Here is a 26,596-nt window from a genome sequence, read left to right on the forward strand (position 1 = left end):
CCTATGCCCGGAGCCTGTTTCCTCTGTGGAAAAGAGGGATCCTTTAAATGGGAATGCCCTTAGACTCAGCTGTGCCCCATATGTTGGGGAGATCACTGGAAGAGGGACTGCCCCTGAAGACAAAGGTCTCTGTGGTGGACCCCTCAGGCCCAGGATCAAGACTGATGGGACATTTCCATAATGGCTCCTGTCCTTATCACCACTCAGGAGCCCTGGGTGACTCTAAATGTAGGAAGACAGCCTAATGACTTCCTCCTGAATATGGAACCACTTTTCAGTCTTCCTCTCCAATCTTGGGCCCCTCCCTCATGAATCTGCCATATTCATGTTTCTGGCAAGCCAGTTACAAAATTTTTACACAACCTTTGAGTTGTGACTGGGAATCCATTTTCTTTTCTCAATGCCTTTCTGATTGTTCCAGAGTCCAACTCCTCTTTTAGAAAGAGATATTTTGTAAGAGGTTAAAGCCTCAATTCACATGGCAATGGAGGACTTCCCATGTGGTTCCCAACGTAACTACTTGGCAATCCCTCACATTTTATTTTTGTGAAGTATGTTAACTATGAGCAAAATGATAGTGTATGTCAGTCAAATATAAAGCTTTTCTTTTATTAGTATTAAAACCTAGTGATTAAGGCAGAGGCTCATGGAAAGTATCAGGCTAATCTGAATAATATATTATTTCCTTTCAGTTCACAATCTGTTATTTCACAGACCATGATTAATAGCATGCCCCCCAAAATAAAAAATAATAAAATAAAAAAAATAAAAAAAAGAGAGAGGGGGAAATATATGACAATGGAGACTAATCAAGGTTTCTGCATTTCCTTAACTAAGGCCTTGTTATTATAGAATCTAAATGTTGTATTCCTAATTGTTCACAGAATGTGTCTCATTCCCTGTTAGAGCTTCAACAGTAGATTCATGAGCTGTCCTATCCAGCTCTAGCTTTTGGAGCTGCTTTGTGGAACCAGCTGACCTCCTCTTCCTGGTGAAAATGTTTCTTTTACCATATTCATTGTAATCTTGATCTTTTTATTCAGACCCTGTATAATTAATTGTATTTCTTGCTTCATTACATCTTGATTAAGAGCTATCAATGTTCAAATGTTGATAGAAGGGGCATCCAAAGTAATGCATCAAGGCCCACTTGACTGGCCCATGAGTGGAGACCTAACTGCTTTCCCTAACAATGCCCCCTTTCAGCAGGAAGAAGTTAGAGCAGTCGTCACCCCTTTTCCTACAGTTAGAGTCTCCAACTTGGGGGTGGGGATTGAGGATATGGGCTTTGATACATTCTTTGATGAGGCTGTTGATTAACATTTGTAAATTAAAGGTCGCATAGAACCCCAACTGCTATAAAGTTACAGTTATTACCCTGTGGAACCATCCTCTGCTACCACATCATAGTCAAGAAGTCTGCATCCACGGATGACATGGACACCTGGGAGGCTGTGCAGTGCCTCAAGAATCCCCTCATGGTCAAGTTCCAGAGACTTCCTTCACCATTGTCAGAGAACGCTAAGCCCTGCTCTGGTCACCCCTGGAAGCTGGTCAGTCTATGCATGGTAGAAGCCCGAGGAGTTCTATGTGAGACTTAACTTGGACTCTGAGACTTAACTTTGACTCATGTTCTGTCTATAGATGCATGAAGTGAGAGATTTAAGAAGTAATGAAGAAAAGAAGTTGTAAGATCTGTTTTTGTCCTCTTGAAAAACAAAAAGATGTCGTGAGACATGTTTTTCCAATCTTCTTGCTTGATTATCCACCCATAGCCCCTCCTCATGTGATCTCATCAAAAGAGTAAAATAAAAGCAGTGTGGTTTTTTGAGGTGGGCTCTTGGTCCTAGAGAACTTGAGTCCCCCGGGTTCCCACATTTACTATCTCTGTGTTTTGTTTTGTGTTGGCATTTTGTTTTGTGTTGGTTTTTTCCTTAAGTTCCACCATATCTGTTTTTCAGCCCCATCCTGCTGAGCTTGTCATGGCAAATAATAATAGCTAAAATATACTAAAAGCTCTATTTTACCTGGATTATGTAATTCAATGTATGGATGGACATTATTATTGTTATTTTCACTTTACAGATGATGAAGCTGTTGAGAGAGATAAAGTAAGTTCAAGTTCCTCATCTACAAGTAGTGGATTCAAACTCAGGCACACCAGCTTCAAAAACTTGTGCTCTTAACCAGTCATTATCTGTATTAAAAATTCTGCATATTGACATCAGGTCACACTTTTTCCTTAAGTTTTCCATCACCTCTCACTCAATTCTAAATATAATTGATATCACAAAAATTGCCCCTTTAATATTGTAATATACTCAGAATTCTTATGCTATTCTTTCAGATGAATCAACTTTCTTCAGAACTCTGTTTAATAGCATTTCATATTTTGAAAAACACTCTGGTACATTAGTTGAATCAATGAGGTAACAATGGAGAGCAGGGAAATACTAAAAATATTAACAGACAGTAACCCCTGCTTCCTCGCAGTGAGTTCTTCAATATTACAGCAGTAGAATAGCTTTGCTATCTGCAGCTAAGCATATAGTTCTGAAATTAACTTTCACTAAACATATGAAAAGATGACAAAAACACAAAAAACGTTTTTCATTCATCCATGAATTAGCTTGTCCTGTGTAAGTAATAAGGAAAAAATATTTTTGAAAATTCCTATTTTCTAGCTTATGAGAAATTTCAAGATTAGCAATGTCAAAACAATCAATTCACTCTTACTCTTTTAAAATCAAGTGAACTTTATTCACTGCAGCTGTCAGGATAATAGTTAGGTTCACTAAAACCGGTTCATTTGAACAGCAAAGTAAAACACTACAAATTGGCTGCACTCATTTATTTAGTTGTGATTTCTCTTATTGTTCACCTGCTTGATGCCAGGCTTTGTATTATGTTCTAGGTTTACAAGAATGTGGTTTTAAGGAGGTCAGTTTTGGGACTGTCTTAAAGGATATGGATGTAAAAACAAAAGTAAACAAAGAATTACTTTATGGTGGAGACTGCTGTTCTGAAACACAGTTGAGAAAGAGGTCAGCTCTTCTGGGGAAAGTACCAAAAAGCCTCCTGGAGGAAGTGACATTTGGATTGGATTTTAGAAGGTGAGTAAATTTTGACTTAAATCTGGATTCACTGGAAAATGCTCTATATTTCTTTGGCTTTGAGTCTCACACTGCTGTTGCTAGTCTTCTCAGATATTTCTTATTTCAAAATATCAAATTACTCTTCAGAAAATAATTGTCAGTTAATTGCAGTTGCTCATATACACATTTATGTTTATTTTTAATTAAATTTGAACACATGGTAAGGAAATATATTTATCTTCTCACTAAGAACTTCTCACATGTTTCCTTGTACAATAATCCTCAATAATATTTAATTTGATTAAAAAATTAAAAATACCGCGACAAGCTCTCCTTTTGATGTCAAATAATGTAGAGGATTGCACGTTGTGCTATTCCACTAGCCAGTTCCAGGGCTAGCTCCTCTTAAGTCATGTACAGATAGTCATTTTCTCTTTCAGAGTGAGGATAACCATTTAAAAGCTTTGCTTTTGGTTTGCTAAAGAATGAAATTCACATTTCAAAAGGATGTCTGCAACTAGATTTGATTAATTAAGTGGATACGTTAATTCGAGATACATCAGGCAAAATTTCTGACATTTCAATATGTCATTGGTCTAGTGAATCAGGTCAAGGTCTCCATGATAGGATCAGTGCATATAGTTGCAATATTATCTTAATCATTCCTTCCTTACCCATATCTCAATATATGCATTTTTTGGTCTTTAGTATATAAAACTCACTTCTCTTCTAACTTCTTATCAATCTATGTTCCTAATTTGCTGACCTGATGGATAGTCTTTACCTTTTGTTTTTTCCTGCTGTCTTTTTCAATTTCTCACATACTAATTGTCAAATTTAGCTCAGGTCAGCCCTTCTTCCTATGGACAGATTTGACATTAAAAGTGTTTTTCTATAGCTTATTTGGAATGCCAGCAATTATGTCCCACAAGCTGTGAACTCTGCTGCTGCTCTTGCTAATGTGTCTTTTATAAAAATTCATGAGCCACTTTTCCCATATAGTATCTACTATATGTGAAGTATTTACTTATTTATTTATTTTTACTTTTTTTAGGGCTGCCCTCGTTGCACATGGAAGTTCCCAGGCTAGGGGTCAAATCAGAGCTGCTGCTGGCATATGCCACAGCCACAGCAATGCCAGATCCAAGCCATATGTGTGACCTATGCTGCAGCTTATGGCAACACTGGACCTTTTAACCCACTGAGCAAAGCCAGGGGTCAAACCTGCATCCTTATGTATACTAGTCAGGTTTTTTTCCTGCTAAGCCACAGGAGACCACTTTATTTTATTTTTCATAAGTTAAACTGTTATTGATTTTCTCCACACCCCGTGGGTGTTATTATCTCTGCTTTACAAATGACTAAATTGAGACTTGACCAAATTTTCACAAGTCAGGACTCTTTCAATTATAATTGAGAGAAATTCAACTTAAATTAGCTTAAACAAGAGTTTTTTTCTCCCATTCCTAGAAAGTTGAACAGGTGAATTGTAACCATCATTGGATCCAGAGATTCAAACCACATCATTGGAATTTTGCCTCTTTTTTTCACATCTCTTTAGATTTACCTTCATGTTGGATTTATTTTCTGGCAGCTACTTTCCATGCAGTAACAAAAATGGTTGTTAATGTCCCTAAGTTTACATTTTATTTGTAAGTGATCCAAGAGAATATGTGGATTGGATAGCTCCAGAAAAAAAAGCCCTGGGAATTAGTCTGAATTGACTTAATTTGGATGCCATGTTAATATATAGCATTGTGGCTAGGGTGATTATGTTCCCTGAGTGAACCATCCTGTGTTTGTTGCCACCCTAGGAGCTAGAAGGTAAGGCCAGTTTCCTGGAACACTTGGACTGTGATTAGGGATGAGAGGTTCTCCAAAATATGCCACAAACCTTTAGCTGGCCAAGTCAGTGTTTCGACATAGGTTTGTGTGAATTAGAACATAAATGTGCGGGAGTTCCCGTTGTGGCACAGTGGTTAGTGAATCCAACTAGGAACCATGAGGTTGCAGGTTCCATCCTTGGCCTTTCTCAGTGGGTTAACGATCTGGTGTTGCCGTGAGCTGTGGGGTAGGTCGTAGACACTGCTCGGATCCTGCATTGCTGTGGCTCTGGTATAGGCCTGTGGCTACAGCTCTGATTCAACCCCTAGCCTGGGAACCTCCATATGCTGTGGGAGCGGCCCAAGAAATGGCAAAAAGACAAAAAAAAAAAAAAACACCAAAAACAAAAACAAAAACAAAAAAACCCATAAATGTGAAAATGGTTATCCATTCAGTTGACAAATATTTAGGTACTTTTAAAAGCTATGGAATGCAGTGATGAACAGGAAATATGATGTACTGCAAGGTAAATGCAGGAAGTAAATTACTCAAAAATAAAAGCATAATTTCAGATAGTGGAAAGTTCTATAATGAAAACAAAATATATAAGGTAGTTAAGGAGTGACCGAGCTGGCTGAGTGGTTCATTTAGCTAGAGATTGGGAATATGACATTTTTGCAGGGACTGAATGGGGAATGAAGAGAGGTTGGATGCTATAGGAAGATTCCAAGGACCTTGCGAGGTAATTTATATGGCTTGGATTCTGTTTTCACTTAATTTCTCTCCTTAACCCCTAAGGTATCAAATATCTAGCATTTTAACCATTGCCTTTATAAATAAATATGGACCAGTTACTACATGGGTTCTTAATTTTCCCCCCAGAAATAGTCACTGAAATGATGATTAAAGGATGAATATTTAATTTTGTAGTCATGCTAGACTTCAGAGTTACACTAGCACCTCTATTCTTCTCTTTTGTCAGTGTGACAACTGTTTGTCATATCTAATTGCCTCTATTCTCCTTTGCCACTTCTTTTGCTTGTCTCCTTGACTGCTTGCCATTTACTTATTTTTCTCATTTCTTCTTTTTCCTGTAACTTTTTCTTTTGCTTGGTCCAGAGAACTTAGATTTTGCACAAACTGGCTTGGCTCTTATAGTCATTACTAACTATTTGCAGAATATCTTCTCATTTTATATAACAAATCTCCCAATCATGGCACATTCTGTGTAGTTTTCAGCTCTTCTGTACTTAAAAATTTTTCTATTATTCTATTTTTCTCTTCTAGAGGTATTTACCCCCTACCTGATGGGGTGACATCCTGAAAGTCTGAGGCTGCAGCACAGCTGATCTATCAGAGCCATTATTCTATTTTGTTTTCTTCTTGCTCTTTGTAGCCTACACTCACACTAAAACCTATTACCAGGATCCTTGCTGTTTGCCAAATTATTTATTTATTTATCATTTTTATAGTGATTTTTATATTTTCTATTATAGCTGGTTTACAGTGTTCAGTCAATTTTCTACTGTACAGCAAGGTGACCCAGTTACACATACATGTATACATTCTTTTTTTCTCACATTATCATGCTCCATCATAAGTGACTAGAAATACTTCCTAGTGCTATAGAGCAGGATCTCATTGCTCATCCATTCCAAAGGCAATAGTTTGCACCTATTAACCCCAAATTCCCACCACATCCTGTTCCCTCCCCATCCCCCTTGGTTATCACCTATGTTTCTTTCTTACTGCTTTAAACATGACCAACATAATTCATACTCTTACAATCTAATATCTGAAGTAATGTAGCAAGCTTCACCAGGTCATGTCTATTTCTATCCTTGCTTTTACATTTCTACCAATACTCTTCTAAAATACTACTTTCATAATGTCATCCTTTCATAATATCCAAAATCTAATTGAGTAGAATGAAGTACCAACTTCTTAGCCTCACATTCAGCATAGTTTATAGCAAGTTATGAATCTATCTTTCCTAACAATAATCCTGCAGCCTCTCTAGGGTCTTTGTTCTCTAGGCAAACTAATCCAGTGCTGTCTCTGAATGCATATTGAACACTTTTGAACTCACATTTCTGTTTCTAAACTTGATATTCCTCCTCCCCACTCATGAAAGTTCCCCTGTTCTTCTCTGCACCTATTAATCAATTAAAAAATCCAGTTTATATTCCCTATCTATTTTGCATCTTCTGTAACAGTCCATATTTGTAGTTTCCATTATTTTCAAAATTCAATTCACTAATATATGAAACTCTTCTTTATGTTTGATATTGTTAATTACATTTTCATATGTGAAGAATATCTCTGCCAACTTGCTTGCACTTTTTTACCATTCTTTCATTTCTTTCTGTCCTTCTTAGTGCCTGCTTCATGTTTTCCTCAAAATATGCATATTCTTATTATTATAGTTTTGAGATAGTGTAGAAGATCAGGTAGGAAGGCTAAACTTAGATATAGATGTCCATATATATGTTAGATGTCTTCATATATATTAATTTATGTCTATACGCATATCTACGTAAAAAAGAAATGACTTCAAATGAATAAGAGTGCCAATAGCTATGTAATCTGTCTTTTCAGGAAATTTACTTGACTCTAATTTTAACATTACATTCATAAGATGTTAAAAAATATCTTCAACTCTGAGATTCTTTTCCATTTTAGTTCTAATAATGCTAGGATTTGTTAGTCTTTATAGCCTACTTTTTAACTATGTTAAGATATTTACAGTTAGTATACTCTGTATACTCTTATGATCACAGTGATTAGTTTTTTATTTTATATGAATACTTAAGTTTCTATCTGATATTTTATTTCCACACTACTTGATTTTTGTACCTATGTATGTTTTCTAAAAACATATTTTTGTTCAAGTAAAAATTGTGCTATAGGATCAATCAGATATATGGCATTAATCATTTTATGCTCAGCTTTCCCCACTCAGTTATATCCTGCTGGGAGTATTGGGGCAAGGATTACAGAGGGAGAACATAGGTATACCGAGACCTTTTCCCTTACACATGACTTTACCTTCCCTCAAATTTCTCCCTTTCTATTATTAGATTGTGTGTGTGTTTTTTTTTTTAATGTGTCAAAATACATGCAAGAGTTTTGAAGTTGCACTCTGGCCTCTAGAGTTTGAAAGTCCTGTGTTTAATATTTCCATCTGCCACTTACTAACTCTTCTATCTTGGGCAAGTAACTTGATAAATCTGTGCCTCAGTTTTCTTTTTTACAATATAGAGAAGTAGGACTTCAGAATTTTAATTATGGACATTATGCAAGATAATGTTTGTAAAGCAGTTGGTATGGCCTGGCTGCAGTTAATAAACTTTAGTTAATAATGTTAGCTGACACCTAACCTAAACAACTTTAGGTAAATTATTGTATGTATTCCACCAAAATGAAAACCAAAGAAGATGTCTTTAAAATACTGACATTTACAGGAGTTCCCGTCGTGGCTCAGTGGTTAACGAATCCGACTAGGAACCATGAGGTTGCGGGTTCGGTCCCTGCCCTTGCTCAGTGGGTTAACGATCCAGCATTGCCCTGAGCTGTGGTGTAGGTTGCAGACGCGGCTCGGATCCCGCGTTGCTGTGGCTCTGGCGTGGGCCGGTGGCTGCAGCTCCGATTCGACCCCTAGCCTGGGAACCTCCATATTCCGTGAGAGCAGCCCAAGAAATAGCAACAACAACAACAGACAAAAGACAAAAAAAAAAAAAAAAAAATACTGACATTTACAATGTGAGGAAGATAACTTTCAATTCCAGAGCACTATGGAAATAGAGTTACTTACATCCCTGAAGTGAATTTAAATGCAAGTATCTTAGACTCTGTGAAATGAGCCTAGTTCCTCTTGCATGTATTTCTAGTTATGAAAAAGAGAAAAAAATTTATTAAATGAAGTGAGAACATAGGCTATCTTAATGATGTTCAAAATATACATTTTAGTATTATTTTGAACATCTTAGAGTAAACTTTCTACTGTTTTACTACACAAGGCTTACTAAATGAACAAGGCTTACTAAACTGACAAAATATCTTGTTTTCTAGGCTTAGTACTGCACATATTGGAATTATTCTTTAAAACACTTTATATATGCATGTGTAATATGAATATATGTATGTGTAAACATGTGGATATATCTGGTAAAGATAATTTTATTAAGCCAATTACTTAATAGTATTTGATATTTAATAAATATTTCAAAGGTATATAAATTATAAACCTTTTAACCTTTCTAAATTTTATAATTTATTTTAAATGCTAAAATCAAAATCATAGTAACAGACTTTTTATTAGGGCTTAAACATTATTTTCCAAATATTTTTCTAAAAATTAAGTATCTGTGATAACAGTAGGTGTCACTATAGCAAAAGAAACCAGCCATTTAAAATGAACATTTTTAGGAAAATACTTTGAATAGTGGCAGATATATTTATATGCATGTTTCTATTACTGATATAAATATTTGTTAAAATATGGAGACTTAATGTTTTCTGTCACCACTCTACCAAAGCAGCATGAATGACAGCTCTAAAGAGTGACCTGAGCTGTGAGGAAATAATAGTAGGAATTTATTGAATAATGGTGATATTAAATGGGATCTCAATTAAAAATAAAATAAAATAAAATAAAATAACCTTTTCTCCCCTTCTGGGAAACACTGCAGCATTATAAGAGAAACTGTTGAAGTTCCATCTTCCTAATTTTGAATCACTTATTTTTATTCAATGTCCAGAAAAATAAATCATCTGATTACATATTTTCTCACAAAAACATTTATGAATTGCCTAAATAATTTATCTATTTATAAAGTAAAAATAAAAATACCCACCTTATAGAATTGATGATAAACATGAAATAAGGTAATACATTTATTCATTCATTATTAAACACATTTAGCTGAGCAGCTACTATGCACTAGACAGAGTAGTTACAAGATAGACAATGTTTTTGCCCTGATGGTGCTTGCAGTCTAGCAGATTTATATAGATTTCTACACATTGTGAAGCTTAAATTACTATTCATAAGTAGGAGGTGTAATTATTAAATTCTTAGGCCTTACATATCAATGAAATAATTTTAATCCTTTTAGGAGAAATAGTAATAGATATTATCAGCTTTTTCCCACGTACTTCTATTTACTCTTCAGATAATAGCTCCCTGATGATCCTCCAAGATATCATTCCCTTTCACTTTCAGTTCATGTAGTTTGAGTGACAGTGACTCCAAAGGCAATTGTAAGACTCAGGTCTGGTCAAAGAGGGTTTTATACCCTCGTGTTTACATTGTCATCTCATACAAGACACTCCAAGAGCCCTCTCCTGCTCTCTACTTGGATTTAACCTCTTGCCACTGCTTCCTTCATACTATACCTGTACACACATTGGTGTCTTTTGTTTCTGAATTTTTGCATATATATACATATATTTTTATTTTTATGTCTTTGCTTCTGCCTTTTCCTTTTTAAATTCTATCCATTATTGAAGACCCAGCTAGGCAATCTCCTCTCAACATTACTGTACTGCACTCCCATTGAGTAAAGTACTATATCTGAGAGCTTCCTCAATTTCTAGACAGTTCTTTATGTCCAATTATGCATTGTTTTCATAGTATTCTTTTTGTCTCTATTCCTCACTTAATGGTGCACATGTGGATGTCTGAATTTGATTCCTCCTATGAGTTTCTAGCACTTTATCTGATGTCTCAGACACTGCTTGCTTAATAAAGGTTTGTTGACTGAAAGCATTGTGGCTAAAGCTTGACTTTCTGTAACAGGCCTTTGTTGAATTGCATAGTCCTGAAAAATAGTTTGAATGATTAAGTATTGAATCCTTCCAACATCCCACCCTTTGTGCCTCTGAGAGCAGAATGCATTCTTGGTTTCCTCAGGTTAATCTTAGGAAATGATATTCAGACTTCATTTAATAAGCATTTATTTAGCAAGGAAGAGTGCTCCAATCATGTAAACTTGCTGTGTTCATTTTCTCCTCTGATCTCCTACAACATTTATAGCCTGAGGTATTAATCATGGGATCTTGTGGCATCCCCCTTTTTTAGGAGTTAAACAATTTTTTAAAAATTCTTAATGAATTTTATTACATTTACAGGTGTACAACAATTATCACAACCGAACCTTACAGCATGTCCATCCCAAACCTTCAGTACATACCCCTACCCCCAAACCTGTCTCATTTGGAAACCATAAATTTTTCAAAGCCTGTGAGTCAGTATCTGTTCTGCAAAGTTCAGTCTGTCCTTCTTTTTAGGTTCCATGTGTAAATGATAGCATTTGATGTTGCTGTCTCCTTGTCTGACTGATTTCACTTAGCATGATAATTTCTAGGTCCATCCATGTTGCTGCAAAATGCCATTATTTCTTTCCTTTTAATGGCTGAATAATATTCCATGGTATATATGTACCACTTCTTGATCCATTCCTCTGTCCATGGACATTTAGGTTGTTTCTATGTCTTGGCTATTGCAAAGACTGCTGCAATGAACATCAGAGTACATGTGTCTGCAAGTCATGGTTTTCTCTGGATAGATGCCCAGGAGTGGGATTGCTGGATCAAATGGGAGTTCTGTGTTTAGTGTTCTGAGGAATCTCCATACTGTTTTCCACAGTGTTTGCACCAATTTACAATCCCACCAACAGTGTACTAGGGTTCCTTTTTCTCCACACCTTCTCCAGCACTTATTGTTGGTAGATTTTTGATGATGGCCATTCTGGCAGGTGTAAGGTGGTATCTCAGAGTAGTTTTGATTTGCATTTCTCTAATAATGAGTGATGTTGAACATCTTTTCATGTGTTTCTTGGCCATCTGTATGTCTTCTTTGGAGAACTGTCTGTTTCGATCTTCTGCCCATTTTTTGATGGGGTTGTTTTTTTGGTATTGACTGGTAGGAGGTGTTTATAAATTTTAGAGATTAATCCCTCCAAAATTCATTTGAAAAGATTTTCTCCCATTCTGTGGGTTGTCTTTTCATTTGTTTTGTTTAGGGTTTCTTTTGCTGTATAGAAACTTTTAAGTTTAATTAGGTCCCATTGTTTATTTTTGTTTTTACCATCATTACTCTAAGAGGTGGATCTGAGAAGATGTTGGCATCCTTTTTTTTTCTGATGTACTTTTATGTAGTGTTTAGTCTAATATTTAATATTTTACATGCTTACATGTAAATAAGGACATTCATTCTTAAGCATATTTATTATTTTTTCATTATGTTTTTTGAGAATATATTATAATTCATATCATTTTCTTTTTGAATAACATATTTGTTGGAGTTCTTTTTTTTTGTGGTATCTTTGGTTTTGCTAAAAAGGTGATGGTGGCCTCATAGAATGAGTTTTGGAGTGTTCCTCTGCAATTTTTTTGAAATAGTTTCAGAAGGACAGGTGTTCTCTCTTCTCTAAATATTTGATAGAATTCACCTGTGAAGCCATCTGGTCCTGGACTTTTGTTCGTTGGAAGTTTTTAAATCACAGTTTCAATTTCAGTACTTGTGATTGGTCCGTTCATCTTTTCTATTTTATCTTGGTTTAGTCTTGGAAGATTGTACTTTTCTAAGAATTTGTCCATTTCTTCTAGGCTTTCTGTTTTATTGGCCTATAGTTGCATATGGTAGTCTCCTAAGATCCTTTGTATTTCTGTGATGTCTGTTGTTACTTTTTCATTTCTAATTTTATTGATTTGAGTCCTGTCTTTTTTTTCTTGATAAGTCTGCTAAGGATTTATCAATTTCATTGATCTTTTCAAAGAAGCAGCTTTTAGTTTCATTGATCTTTTTTATGGTTTTCTATGTTTCTATTTCATTTATTTCTGCTTTTTTTTTTTTTTTTTTGGTCTTTGTGTCTTTTCTAGGGCTGCACTCATGGCATATGGAAGTTCCCAGGCTAGGGGTCTAATCAGAGCTGTAGCCACTGGCCTACATCAGAGCCACAGCAATGCAGGTTCTGAGCCACATCTGTGACCTACACCACAGCTCATGGCAACACTGGGTCCTTAACTCACTGAGTGAGGCCAGGGATTGAACCCGCAACCTCATTGTTCCTAGTTGGACTCATTAACCTCTGAGCCAAAATGGAAACTCCTCTGCTCTGATCTTTATGATTTCTTTCCTTCTACTAACTTTAGGTCTTGTCTGTTCTTCTCTCTCAGCTGCTTTAGATGTCAAGTTAGCTTGATTATTTGAGGTTTTTCTTGTTTCCTGAGGTAGGCTTGTATTGTTGTAAACTTTCCTCTTAGAACAGCTTTTGCTGCATCCCATAGATTTTGGAGTGTTGTATCTTTGTTGTCATTTGCTTTTAGGTATTTTTCAATTTCCTCTTTGATTTCTTCAGTGATCCATTGGTTGTTTAGTAGCTTGTTGTTTAGTTTCCACATGTTTGTGTTTTTTCAGGTTTTTTCTTATTGTTGATTTGCAGTCATATAGTGTCATGGTCGGAAAGATGCTTGCTATGATTTCAATTTACTTGAAGTTACTGAGACTTGATTTGTAGCCCAGGATGTGATCAATCTTGGAGAATGTTCCATGTGCACTTGAGAAGTTTGTGTATTCTGTTGCTTTTGGATGGAATGCCCTATAAATATCTATTAAGTCCATCTGGTCTAATGCTTCATTCAGGGCCTGTGTTTCCTTATTGATTTTCTGGATGACCTGTCCATTGCTGTAAGTGGGGTGTTACAGTCCCCCATTCTGATTGTGTTATTGTCGATTTGTCCTTTTAAGGTTGTTAGCAGTTGCCTTATATATTGTGGTGAACCTATGTAGATGGGTGCATAGATATTTAAAATTGTTGTATCTTCTTCTTGCATTGATTGTTTCATCATTATGTAGTGACCTTCCCTGTCCCTTAAAATATTTATCATTTTAAAGTCTATTTTGTCTGATATGAGTATTGCTACTCCAGATTTCTTTTGATTCCCATTTTCATGAAATATTTTCTTCCATCCTCTCACTTTCAGTTTGTATGTGTCCCTAAAGTGAAGTGGGTCTCTTGAAGATGGCATATATATAGGTCTTGGAGTTCTGTTTATGCTGAAGCATATATATGGGTCTTGGAGTTCTGTTTATGCTAATAACAGACACTACTGAATTTGAAGACAAATGCAACTTATCCAATGGCTATCAGGGAATGCATTGCATAGGGCAATAGAATGGACAACCAGGCTTGGAACAGAAGAGAAGCAGCCCCAGAAGTTGTTGATGTCAGGGGACTTTAGAACAGTGTTGCATATGAACAATTGCTGATCAGAATGAAATTGAGTTGCCATTGTGACTCAGCAGAAATGAACCCAATTAATATTCATGAGGATGCAGGTTTGATCTTTGGCCCAGCTCAGTGGGTTAAGGATCCAGTGTTGCCCCAAGCTTTGGTTGCAGAAGCAGGTTGGATCTGGTGTTGCTGTGGCTGTGTTGTAGGTTGACAGCTGTAGCTCTGATTTAACCCCTAGCCTGGGAACTTCCAAATGCCACACCTTCAGCCCTAAAAAAAAAAAAAAAAAGAATCACTCTTACCTTGATCAAGACCTGGTGGCTTGGAAGAAATGACCAAATTCAGGCCATGAGCTCATTAACTGTCCTAGAATCATGAGTGTGAGGGACTGAAGAAAAATCCTCCAGGGATTCCTTGGGCTTTCAGCAGATATTAGGATTTATCAAGGGAGTTGGGAAACTCTCAGGGAAGGTTGAAAAAATGCTAAGTATTAGCACTTATAAATAGTTATTCACACTGACTTGCTATCAGACTGACAGTGAATAACTCTATGGCCTTATGCAAATTTTTTATCTCTGCAAGTGTCAATTTTTTTCCTCTATAAAATGGGGATACTAATATTTATTTTTATATTGTGGTTTTAAGTTTTAAATTCATAAGGTATCATATTAAATATGCCTATTATATTGTCTGTTCCCTAGTAGGTGTTCAATAAATGATAGTTTTATTGATCGATATGTGTGCACATGGTATGAAGATACTCTATATAGATCAGGCAATGGAGTAGTAACTATTATAATTGCCCTTGAACAATTTGTAGTTTAATCTGAGAGAAAAGCACACATGCAATTAATCTTCACAACTATCTTTTATGTTATGTGGAGGGATTTTTTTTTTGTTTTTTTGCCTTTTTCTAGGGCCGTACCTGTGGCATATGGAGGTTCCCAGGCTAGGGGTCTAATCAGAGCTGTAGCCACCAGCCTATGCCAGAGCCACAGCAACATGGGATCTGAGCTGCATCTGTGACCTACAACAGAGCTCATGGCAATGCTGGATCTTCAACCCACTGAGCAAGGCCAGGGATCAAACCCACAACCTCGTGGTTCCTAGTCAGATTCACTAACCACTGAGCCATTATGAGAACTCCATAGATGGATTTTTATCATTCCTATTTTTCATATGAGCACTCTGTGACTCAGAGAAGTTAAGCAACTTAACAATGGTTACATAGCTCTTAATTGGCAGAGTTGAGGCCGGGGCCAGTTTTCCTGAACCCAGTGCTTTTTACATTTGGGAAATAAGCATAGCTCAGTGAAGGATAGAATTACTCACTTCAATTCCAATCAGAACATTTTATTACATACTTACTATGACAGTATGATATAGTAGATGGTATAGTGAAATATCCCTGGTTTCAAGAAGCTTACATTCTAGGGACAAATATAGACATGTATACAACCTAGTGAAATAAAATATAATATATAATAAAAGCTGTATTGTTAATTTACTTCTCCTTCTCTCTTCTTTTTTGGCCTTCCCACAGCATATGGAGTTCTGGGCCAGGCATCAGATCTGAGCTGCAGTTGCAACTGGATCCCTAACCCACTGTGCCAGGGTAGGGATTAAATCTTCATCCTAGCACTCCCTAATACACTGCTGATCCCTTTGTGCCACAGTGGGAACTCCTCATTTATTTCTTTTTAATAATTATTTACTGCATGTGTTGAGCTCTGTATCAGGTACAGAGTTTTTAGTTGTAAACAAAAGAATGAGAAACCTCTCCTCATGGGGCTTATATTTTGTTGGAAAGAGACAGAAAATACAAAGCAAATATACACCCTTAAGATAATTTTAGCTATTGTTAGCAACACTTGCTAGAAAGGAAATGTAGAGTTTGGTGAAACTGAGTTGGTATTTGCTATGTGCTTAAAGGCCTTCTTAAGTCCTTAAATCAGTCATATTAAGATATGTGGAAATAGTATCCCAGGCAGAGAGAATGACAAGTGCAAAAACAACAATGTTAGGATGAATTTGGAATTTTAAGGAATAAAAATGAGACTGTGTAGCAGGAGCAAAGAGAGATGGGGAAACAAAGCAGGGTAACATGAGATCTGGAGATATAAGGAGGAGCCAAAAATACATAGCTTTATACATCATGGTTAGAAGTGCCTAATTAATTACTCTGAGTTTAGTGGAAGCCCCTAAATATCTAAGAATGGAAGTGATAGTATTTGACTTCAAAAAAAAAAAAAAATGATCACCCTGGTTTAAGAACTGTAGTGTTCACCCTGGCACTAAGCACAGAAAATGTAAAATTACTTTGAAAAAGTCAGGAAAGGAATTGAAAACTAGGGGCACACTGACAAGTGAGATGGGCTAATTGTGTATTCCAGGAAAAGAGAGTACCATGATCAAATGGAAAATGTTTAGGAAGTATGAAGCATGTTTGTGTAACAGTTTTCCAGTGTGGGTGGATCATCTGACATGTGGGGAGGATGGAATAAGATGGGATCAGAGAGGAAGGTGGATGCTAGGCTGTGACTTGACTACATTCTGTAGGCAGCTAGAAGCTATTCTATGTTTTAGAAAGCTAATGCTTGTGACCATGGCTGTGTGAAGGATATTAGAGGAGTCATGAAGACCACTGATGAGGCTTCTGCATTAAGTCATTTGAGAGATGGCAAGAGTGAGAATGTAAAGGAGGAGACAGGTAAGAACTATTGACATAAAGAGATAACAACAGTTTTTTGATGAACTGAGTATAAGTAGAAAAGGGGAGGGATAATCTGAAGACATCTGAAAAGGAAGTAAAAGATGCCCTTTTCTGTGAGAGGAAGGTTGGAGGATAGGGTGATTTCAGTTTTGAATAAGTTAAGTGTAAGTTTTTGGCAGGACTTCCACATGATAATGCCAGAGAGACAGTTAGAAAATCAGGGCTGGAATGCAGGAAGTTTGGCCTTTGCCAGCACACCTATTCCAACTAATTTCTTATAATCTGTGAAAAGGTTTGTGAATTTTTAGATATTTGCTATTTTCAAGAAGGCATAAGTTTCACAAGTGTTTGTCAGAACCAACTGGCATTTTCTACCAAAGGAAAAGTTTTGCTTCTTCAAAAAACAGAACGTTCAGTAATGAGAAATCTGGTTGATGATTTCTACTTTCTTGTTCTACTTTGAAATCTGAGTTATCAGTCTTGTTCAGACGTGAAGATTAACATTAGGGAATATTATAACAGGCTTAGTTTTAAAAGGAAAAAGATCTTGTTAAAATACCTTGAATTGCTGATGAAGAGATCAATGATTCCTTGTGTTTCTAAAGGAAGTAATAGAGTACGAGAAAGTGAGGTGTTTTCTTTTTGCCAGTGATATTTATTTATTTATTTAATTTATACTGAAGTATATTTGATTTAAAATGTATTAATTTCAGGTGTACAGCATAGTGATTCAGTTATACACACACACACACACACATATACACATATAAACATATTTTTTTCAGATTCTTTCCTCATATTGGTTATAACAAAATATCAAATATAGTTTCCTTTGCAAAGTTTTCTAAAAAAAAGAGAGAAAGTGAGTTTTTTTCTTAGAATTTATGTTTGCTTACTTTGATAATTCTAGCAGAGTCAGACACAAAAGACTAGATCTGGGGCAATATAAATGGCTAAATGTGAAAAAGGATATCAATAAAAAAGGGACTCTATTATGAGCACTTAAAAAGTTTGAGTTTTAAATAAACAGCTCTCTCATGTGCTAAGTTGAACAAAATAAAAAGAAAATAGATGGTTTTTGTACAGTACCCATCACAGCTCAAGCAAGAATCTTTTTCTCTTTCTTCTCTTCACTTATATAATCACATCTTTCTCAATAATTACATTTTGTTCTCCTGTACCTGGCAGTACCTTCTTTACTGATGCTAATTTGAAGGCAGGAAGCTGGGGTGTGCAGATACCTAATTCACCTACAAAGGTCATTTTTAATTGCTATCTCCAGTTTCAGGACTGCATCATCACTTACTCGACATGACTCAGTCTTGACATTGGCACTGACTCACAGAGCTCCTAATAGATGAGAGCTGGTATCACAGACTGACTGGCAGACCAGTCCCAGGGATGAGAAATTAGGCTGCCATCATTGAATTCACAGCTGACTTTAACAATCCAGGCTAGAAATGATGGCCTACTCTGAGGAGGAGAGTTAATTTTGTGGTGTGTTTGTTGCTGCTGTTATTGTAAAGACTATTGTCTTCCTCTTTTACATTTATTTATCTAAATTGATTTAGATGAAGGACTCAGAGATAGGTAGACCTATGTACTCTTTGTAAAAACCACTTTACTATAATGGAAGTACTCCAGGATATGGGGATCTTGTCAACTGGTGACTTGTACAGCTTGCTTATCCTCTGATCATGGTTTCCTTATCTACTTTTATACAACCTCTATATCTTAGACTCTGTATTAGGCATATTTACTTTTTATAGCAAGCTCAGGGGAAAAGTACCATTGCCACTGTTTTTGTAGGTGTAGAAATCATAAATTTTCCAAGGACACATTTCTAGTAAGTAATGAATTTGAAACTTTTACCATGTCTATATCTCCTCAAAGCCAGTGCTCCTTAACTACTCTACTAAAATTCCTCTTATCTGTAAAATGTGGAGGATAATACACTTTTCCTACCGGGTTGTTGTACAGATTAAATAATAGCACTGTGAAATGTCTAGTACCTTAGTATGCATTAGGTAATCAATAAATGGTTAAATGTATTACTAAAAATAATGAAGAAAAATATTCACTACTGTATCCATAGCAATAAAGTCCTTACTGGAATATAACCCTTTGATTCTTCAGTGTGAATTAGCATGATGTTAGCACTGAAAGCAGATGGTAAGGAACACAGTCCAAAGGGATGAATCTCTAGTAGTGAAATGTCAGATACCACAACATCTGGATGGGAAACATATTTTTGTGCACTTTGAATCATCCTGGTAACTCCTAGATCATTCCTTGTTGATCTCAGCATGCTTTTCCTTTAAGCAACATTTGCCCTAGTAAAACTAAAACTATCAGATTCAAAAGCAAATAGAGTTTGTACTGATTTGTGAGAGGCTAAAGTTCCAGAATAAGTTTGGGGAGCTCTAATTTGGGATAATAAAATATAGTAACTGATAACTCTGGTAAATATTGTATAAATAAATGCAAGAAATTTGAGTAAAGAATAGAAAAAAAAGGTTTTAGCTTTTAGAATTCAGATTTTTAGTGGAATAACAGCCATCAGGTAAGTATTGTTCTAGAAAAATCCTGGTCAAAATAAAAACAGAGTTAAAAAAATGTGATCTCAATTATACACAAAATTGATTGGTAACAAGGACCTATTATATAACTCAGGGAAATCTATTCAATAATCTGTGATGGCCTATGTAGGGAAAGAACCTGAACAAGAATGGACATATAAGGATATGTAAGGCTAATTCACTTTGCTGTACACCTAAAACTAACACAACATTGTAAGTTACCTATGTGTCAAAATTTATATCAAAACTGTGGTCCACCTATGTGTATCATTTGTGTTTAGACATTTATTTTTGTTTTGTTTTGCTTTGTAGGGCTGCACCCGCAGCTTATGGAGGCTCCAGGGCTGGGGTCAAATTGGACCTGTAGCTGCCAGCCTATACCACAGCCACAGCAATGAAGGTTCTGAGCTGCATCTGCAACTTACACCATAGCTCAGAGCAATGCCAGATAATTAACCCACTGAGCAAGGCCAGGGATCAAACCTGCATCTTCATGGATGCTAGTCAGATTTGTTAACCACTGAGCCACAATGGGAACTCCATGTTTAAGTATATATGAGGCCAAAAAACCAAAGTGAAGAGTGTGTTGCTTCCAATGAGAGACATCCAGATAGGGCTTTGTTTCATGAAGACTGACCATAGTAAATTATGACACCCTTGAGACTGGGGAGAGTATCTTATTCATTCTTTTATAACTAGAACATAGCTCAATCCCATTGCAGAGGGAGTACTCATAAACTTTTGTTGCAGTTATGAGTGAATTATAACAGGTTTGTCTATCAGGAGAAGAGAATGAACAAGGTCAGTTTATCAGGAAGAATGTTCATCTGGATCTTTTTTTTAATAGGCTGAATGCTTAAAATTGCTAATGGAAAAGTTGACCCAGCTGGCTGACAAAGGAGGACAGATCATCCAGCAGGATGTATCCCCTGGAGGCATTCCCTAATGTGTTTCCTAGTGCATCACTCAGGGGCAATCCCTGATGCAGAAAGCAAGCAAAACCTCCTAGGACAAATGCCCCTTTGTTTGGTTTTGTGTCTGGTGAAGAGTGGGGGAATCTTAAGGCAGATGGGTATCTTGTATAGAAGCAATCACAATGTCATTAAAGCCAAAATCCTAAGAGAAGGTGGGTAGACAAGAGAAAGTTAAGGAAAGCAGTCATATTTTTCCAGATTCACAGCGTAACTAAGAAGGATTTGACTGAAGTACAAGAGACAAAGGAGTTTAGGAAAGCTGAGTATTGTATGGGAATATTATATCTTAGGGCTAGAAACCAGAAATGCCAGGGTATAGAATGTCAAAATAAACAAGAAGACCAAATGACTTATTTAATTCTCATGACATCCTATCATATAGTAAATTTTGGTATCCTTATGCATAGGTATTGTGACTGAGGTTCTGAAAGGCTAGAAATGTGTCTATGGTCATGTGATTAGAAGTGTTTGTACCCCACTGTACTCTTAATTATGTAATAGAAACAACCTCAAGGGTTATCATGAGGTTTAAAATGTTAAAAGAAATTTGGAGAAAAAGGCAAGCACTAGCTTTTAACTTTTCACAATATACAATAGCCCAGTGTTTAGTCAGCTTAACTTTGCATGCTTGCTGGTGTCTGGTTTATAAACCTTGGATTTGTGAATAGTGTTTTCCCTTGACATTCTCTACATAGCACATAAAAGAGTGCATAGGTAAACATTTATAAACTGATAATTTTTTTCCATAAGTTTGGGTATAGATTAATCAAGTTCATTTATTCATAATCCAACATGTGTCTGATAGGTTCTTAGATTCGTAGATTGATAGGAGAACTACTGTTTATTTTTTGAGATAAAAGATAAGTCAGATTACATTTGTGAATGAGGAAAGGAGTAAATTTTTCTGAGTATCTAACACTCATTGTATGGGACAAATGACATAATGTGTTTGTAAGAGTAGGGGACTAAATTTCAAAGCACCAATTCTGTGTTTGATGCTGAGAAAGGCACTTTATATGATCTAATTTAATATATTTAACCTTAAGAGGCAGTTACTTTTCCCTACTTTGGAAATAATAAAACTAAGGACAAGAAAATTTAAATGATCTCATAGAGAGTTCATGGTGAGACCAGAATCAGAACCCAATCTTTGACTACATCACACAGCTTATTTTATAAATCATACATAGCTACAAAAATGTAAGGTGTTAGGGTTCATAACATGAAACAGAAACCACTCTAGGTATTTTTTTTAGCAGTTAAGGATTTAATTCAGGGATTTTAGAGCATACAAATCTATTAGAAACTTGTATGGAGGAGTTTTAGGATGAGCCCTCTTAGATGAGTTCCAGAACCATACAGAGGTGATCTACTAGAAGAGCTAGTGCTTTGAAGCCACTATTATAGATATATCAGAGCAAGAACTGCAGTCTCTGTTTTTTTTTTTTATATGTCCAAGGTATCTGGAAAATGGATAAACAAAATTGTTATGCAGGGAAATTAAATTGGGAATCCATTGGTACCTCCATTGATTCTGGCTAGTAGGAAACTGGAGAATAAATAATGTAGAATTTCTGCAGGGAAGTATAATGTTTCCATAACCAACCTCTAAGAAGATGGTATTTGCCTCCATTCTATTTTCCATATATAAATTGATTTGCATTGTTGAATTTGACTTGATAATAGAACTCATAGTTACAAGGGAGGCTGGGGAATATAAATTTTAGTTTTTCCAGTTTCTCAGGTAGAAGGGGGAGAGAACGGAAGATGGGTAAGCCATTCCAGAAAAGGCTATATTGTTATTAAACATATAATAATTAGTCTTGGAAGATTGTATCTTTCTAAAAAAAAGATCTTTCTAAATAGATCAACAAAATTGATAAACACTTAGCCAGACTTATAAATAAAAAAAGTGGGAAGACTCAAATAAAAAAATTAGAAAAAAAAAGAAGTAGCAACGGATATCGCAGAAATGCAAAGGATCTTAAGACACTACTATATGCAACTATACACCAATAAAATGGAAAACTAGAACAAATGGACAAATTCTAATTTTTTGATTTGAGTCTTCTCACTTTTTTTATTGATAAGTCTGGCTAAGGGTTTATCAATTTTGTTGATCTTTTCAAAGAACCAGATTTTTGTTTGCTTGATCTTTTCTATGGTTTTCTATGTTTCTATTTTATTAATTTCTGATCTGATCTTTATGATTGCTTTCCTTCTACTAACTTTAGGTCTTGTCTGTTCTTCTCTCTTGAGCTGCTTTAGATGTAAAGTTAGCTTGTTTACTTGAGCTTTTTCTTGTTTCCTAAGGTGGGCTTGTATTGTTGTATACTTCCCTCAGCACTGCCTTTGCTGCATCCCATAGGTTTTGGAGTGTCGTATCTTTATTGTCATTTGCTTCTAGGCATTTTTTAATTTCCCTTTGATTTCTTCAGTGATCCATTGGTTGTTTAGTAGCTTGTTGTTTAGTTTCATGTGTTTGTGTTTTTTGCAGTTTTTTTCTTCTTGATGATTTCCAGTTGTACAGCACTGTGGTTGGAAAACATGCTTGATAAGATTTCAATTTCCTTAAATTTACTGAGGCTTGATTTGCAGCCCAGGATGTGATCAATCTTGGAGAATGTCCCGTGTGCACTTGAGAAGAATGTGCATTCTGTTGCTTTTGGAGGGAATGTCCTATAAATATCTATTAAGTCCATCTGGTCTAATGCTTCATTCAGGGCCTGTGTTTCCTTATTGATGTTCTGTCTGGATGACTTGTCCATTGCTGTAAGTGGGGTGTTACAGTCCCCCACTCTGATTGTGTTATTGTCAATTTCTCCTTTTAAGGGTGTTAGCAGTTGCCTTATATATTGTGGTGAACCTATGTAATGGGTGCATAGATATTTAAAATTGTAATATCTTCATCTTGGATTGATCCTTTCATCATTATGTAGTGACCTTCCCTGTCCCTTAAAATATTTATCATTTTAAAGTCTATTTTGTCTGTTATGAATATTGATACTCCAGATTTCTTTTGATTCTCATTTATCTACAATCTTCCAAGACTAAACCATGATTAAATAGAAAAGGTGAATGGACCAATCACAAGTACTGAAATTGAAACTGTGATTAAAAAACTCCCAATGAACAAAAGTCCAGGACCAGATGGCTTCACAGGCGAATTCTATCAAACATTTTGAGATGAGCTAATATCTCTCCTTCTGAAACTATTTCAAAACATTGGAGAGGAAGGGATATTCCAACACTCACTTTATGAGGCCACCATCACCTTGATACCAAAACCAGACAAAGATACCACAAAAAAAGAAAACTACAGGCCTATTTCACTGATGAACATTGATGCAAATCCTCAACAAAATCCTAGCAAACTGCATCCAACAATACATGAAAAGGATTGTACATCATGATCAAGTGGGGTTTGTCCTAAGGATGCAAGGGTTTTTCAATATCCTCAAATCAACAGTGTGATACACCACATTAACAAACTGGAGAATAAAAGCCAGATGATCTCTCAATAGATGGAGAAAAAACCTTTGACAAATCCAACATCCTTTTCTGATAAAAACCCTTCAGAAAGTGGGCATAGTGGGAACCTACCTCAACATAATAGAGGCCGTATATGACAAACCCACAGCGAACATCATTCTCAATGGTGAAAAGCTGAAAGAATTCCTGCTCACTGAGATCAGGAACAAGACAAGGATGTCCACTCTCGCCACTACTCTTCAACATAGTTTTGGAAATCCTAGCCATGGCAATCAGAGAAGTAAAAGAGATAAAAGGAATCCAAATTGGAAAGGAAGAAGTAAAACTATCACTATTTGCAGATGACATGATATTATACCTTGATAGACCTAAGGACTCTACCAGAAAATTGTGAGAGCTTATCCATGAATTTGGCAAAGTCACAGGATATGACATGAATACAAGAAATTGATAGCATTTCTATATACTAACAATGAAAAATCAGAAGAGAAATTAGGGAAGCAATCCTGTTTCCCATCACATCCTAAAGAATAAAATATCTGGAGTAAACATACCTAAAGAGACAAAAGACCTGCACTCTGAAAACTATAAGACACTGATGAAAGAAATCAAAGATGACACAAATAGATGGAAGGATTTACCATGCTCTTGGGTTGGAAGAGTTAATATTATCAAAATGACTATACTACCAAAGGCAATCTACAGATTCAATGCAATCCCTATCAAATTACCAAGGACATTTTTCACAGAACTTGAACAAAATATTTTAAAGTTTGTTTGGAAGCACAAAGGACCCAGACTAGCCAAATACATCCTGAAAAAGAAAAATGGAGCTGGAGGAATCAGGCTCCCAGACTTCAGTCTATACTACAAAGCAGCAATCATCAAAACCATATGGTACTGGCACAAAGACAAAAATATAGATCAGTGGAACAGGAGAGAAAGCCCAGAATTAAACCCACACACCTAGAGTCAACTAATATATGACATAGGAGGCAAGAATATACAATGGAGAAAGGACAGCTTGTTCACTAAGTGGTGCTGGGAAAACTGGACAGCCACATGGAAAAGAATGAAATTAGAACACTCCTTATCACCATACACAAAAACAAACTCGAAATGATTTAAAGACCTAGATTAGGACCAGACACTCTAAAACTCTTAGAGGAAAACAGGCCAAACACTCTCTGACATAAACGACAGCAACATCTTCTCAGATCCACCTCTTAGAATAATGACAATAAAAAATAAACAATGGGACCTAATCAAACTTCAAAGTTTCTGCACAGCAAAGGAAACCCTAAACAAAACAAATGAAAAGACAGCCCACAAAATGGGAGAAAATCTTTGCAAATGAATCAATTGACAAGGGATTAATCTCCAAAAGTTATGGCTCTATGCCAAAAACAAACAACCACATTGAAAAATGGGCAGAAGATCTCAACAGACAGTTCTCCAAAGAAGACATACAGATGGCCAAGAAACACATGAAAAGATGTTCAACATCACTCATTCTTAGAGAAATGCAAATCAAAACCACTCTGAGGTACCACCCTACATCAGCCAGAATGGCCATCATCAAAAAGTCTACCAACAATAAGTGCTGGAGAGGGTATGGAGAAAAAGGAACACTAGTACACTGTTGGTGGGGTTATAAATTGGTGCAACCACTGTGGAAAGCAGTACGGAGATTCCTCACAGCACAGAACTCCCATTTGATCCAGCAATCCCACTCCTGGGCATCTATCCAGAGAAAACCATGACTCAAAAAGACACATGTACTCTGATATTCATTGCAACGCTCTTTTCAATAACCAAGACATGGAAGCAACCTAGATGTCCATCGACAGAGGAGTGGATCAAGAAGAAGTGGTACATATACACAATGGAATATTAGTAAGCCATTAAATGGAATGAATTACCAGCATTTTTAGCAACATGGATAGACCTAGAAATTATCATGCTAAGTGAATTCAGCCATACAATGAGATACCAACATCAAATGCTTTCACTGACATGTGGAATCTGAAAAAAGGACAGACTGAACTTATTTGCAGAAGAGATACTGACTCACAGACTCTGAAAAATTTATGGTTTCCAAAGGAGACAGTTCGGGGGGATGTGCTTGGGTTGTGGGATATAAACCCTATAAAGTTGGATTATAATTATCATTGTACAACTATAAATGTAATAAATTAATTTAATAATAAAAATATATAGTAACTGGAGTTCCCATCGTGGCGCAGTGGTTAACGAATCCGACTAGGAACCATGAGGTTGCGGGTTCGGTCCCTGCCCTTGCTCAGTGGGTTAACAATCCGGCATTGCCGTGAGCTGTGGTGTAGGTTGCAGACGCGGCTCGGTCCCGAGTTGCTGTGGCTCTGGCGTAGGCTGGCAGCTACAGCTTCAATTCGACCCCTAGCCTGGGAACCTCCATATGCCGTGGGAGCGGTCCAAGAAATAGCAAAAAGACAAAAAAAAATATATATATATATAGTAATTATTACAATCCTAGTTTTTCTAAATTGGGTTGATCACAAAATGGAAAGCTAACTTACTTTGCATTGTTTACCTGAACTTTTAGTCTCTTTGCTACTCTTGATATCTTTAGAACACTACTGACTGAACAGGACCTTTGCTTTAGACACAAATCTTGCTTTTTATCAGTGTGCAAACAATT

General features: G+C 36.2%; 1 long non-coding RNA gene across 1 annotated transcript in view; it reads left to right on the forward strand.

Annotated features, from left to right (window-relative positions):
- The window catches only part of LOC110260264, a 39,632-nt gene continuing 13,049 nt past the window's right edge, over positions 14-26,596 (forward strand). Inside the window, exons 1-2 of the long non-coding RNA XR_002343228.1 lie at positions 14-2,111; positions 2,915-3,113. This is a non-coding gene — a long non-coding RNA (uncharacterized LOC110260264). The remainder of the gene's footprint in view (positions 2,112-2,914; positions 3,114-26,596) is intronic.

The sequence above is a fragment of the Sus scrofa genome, chromosome 4, assembly GCF_000003025.6.
Source record: "Sus scrofa isolate TJ Tabasco breed Duroc chromosome 4, Sscrofa11.1, whole genome shotgun sequence".
In the NCBI taxonomy this organism is placed as follows: Eukaryota; Metazoa; Chordata; class Mammalia; order Artiodactyla; family Suidae; genus Sus; species Sus scrofa.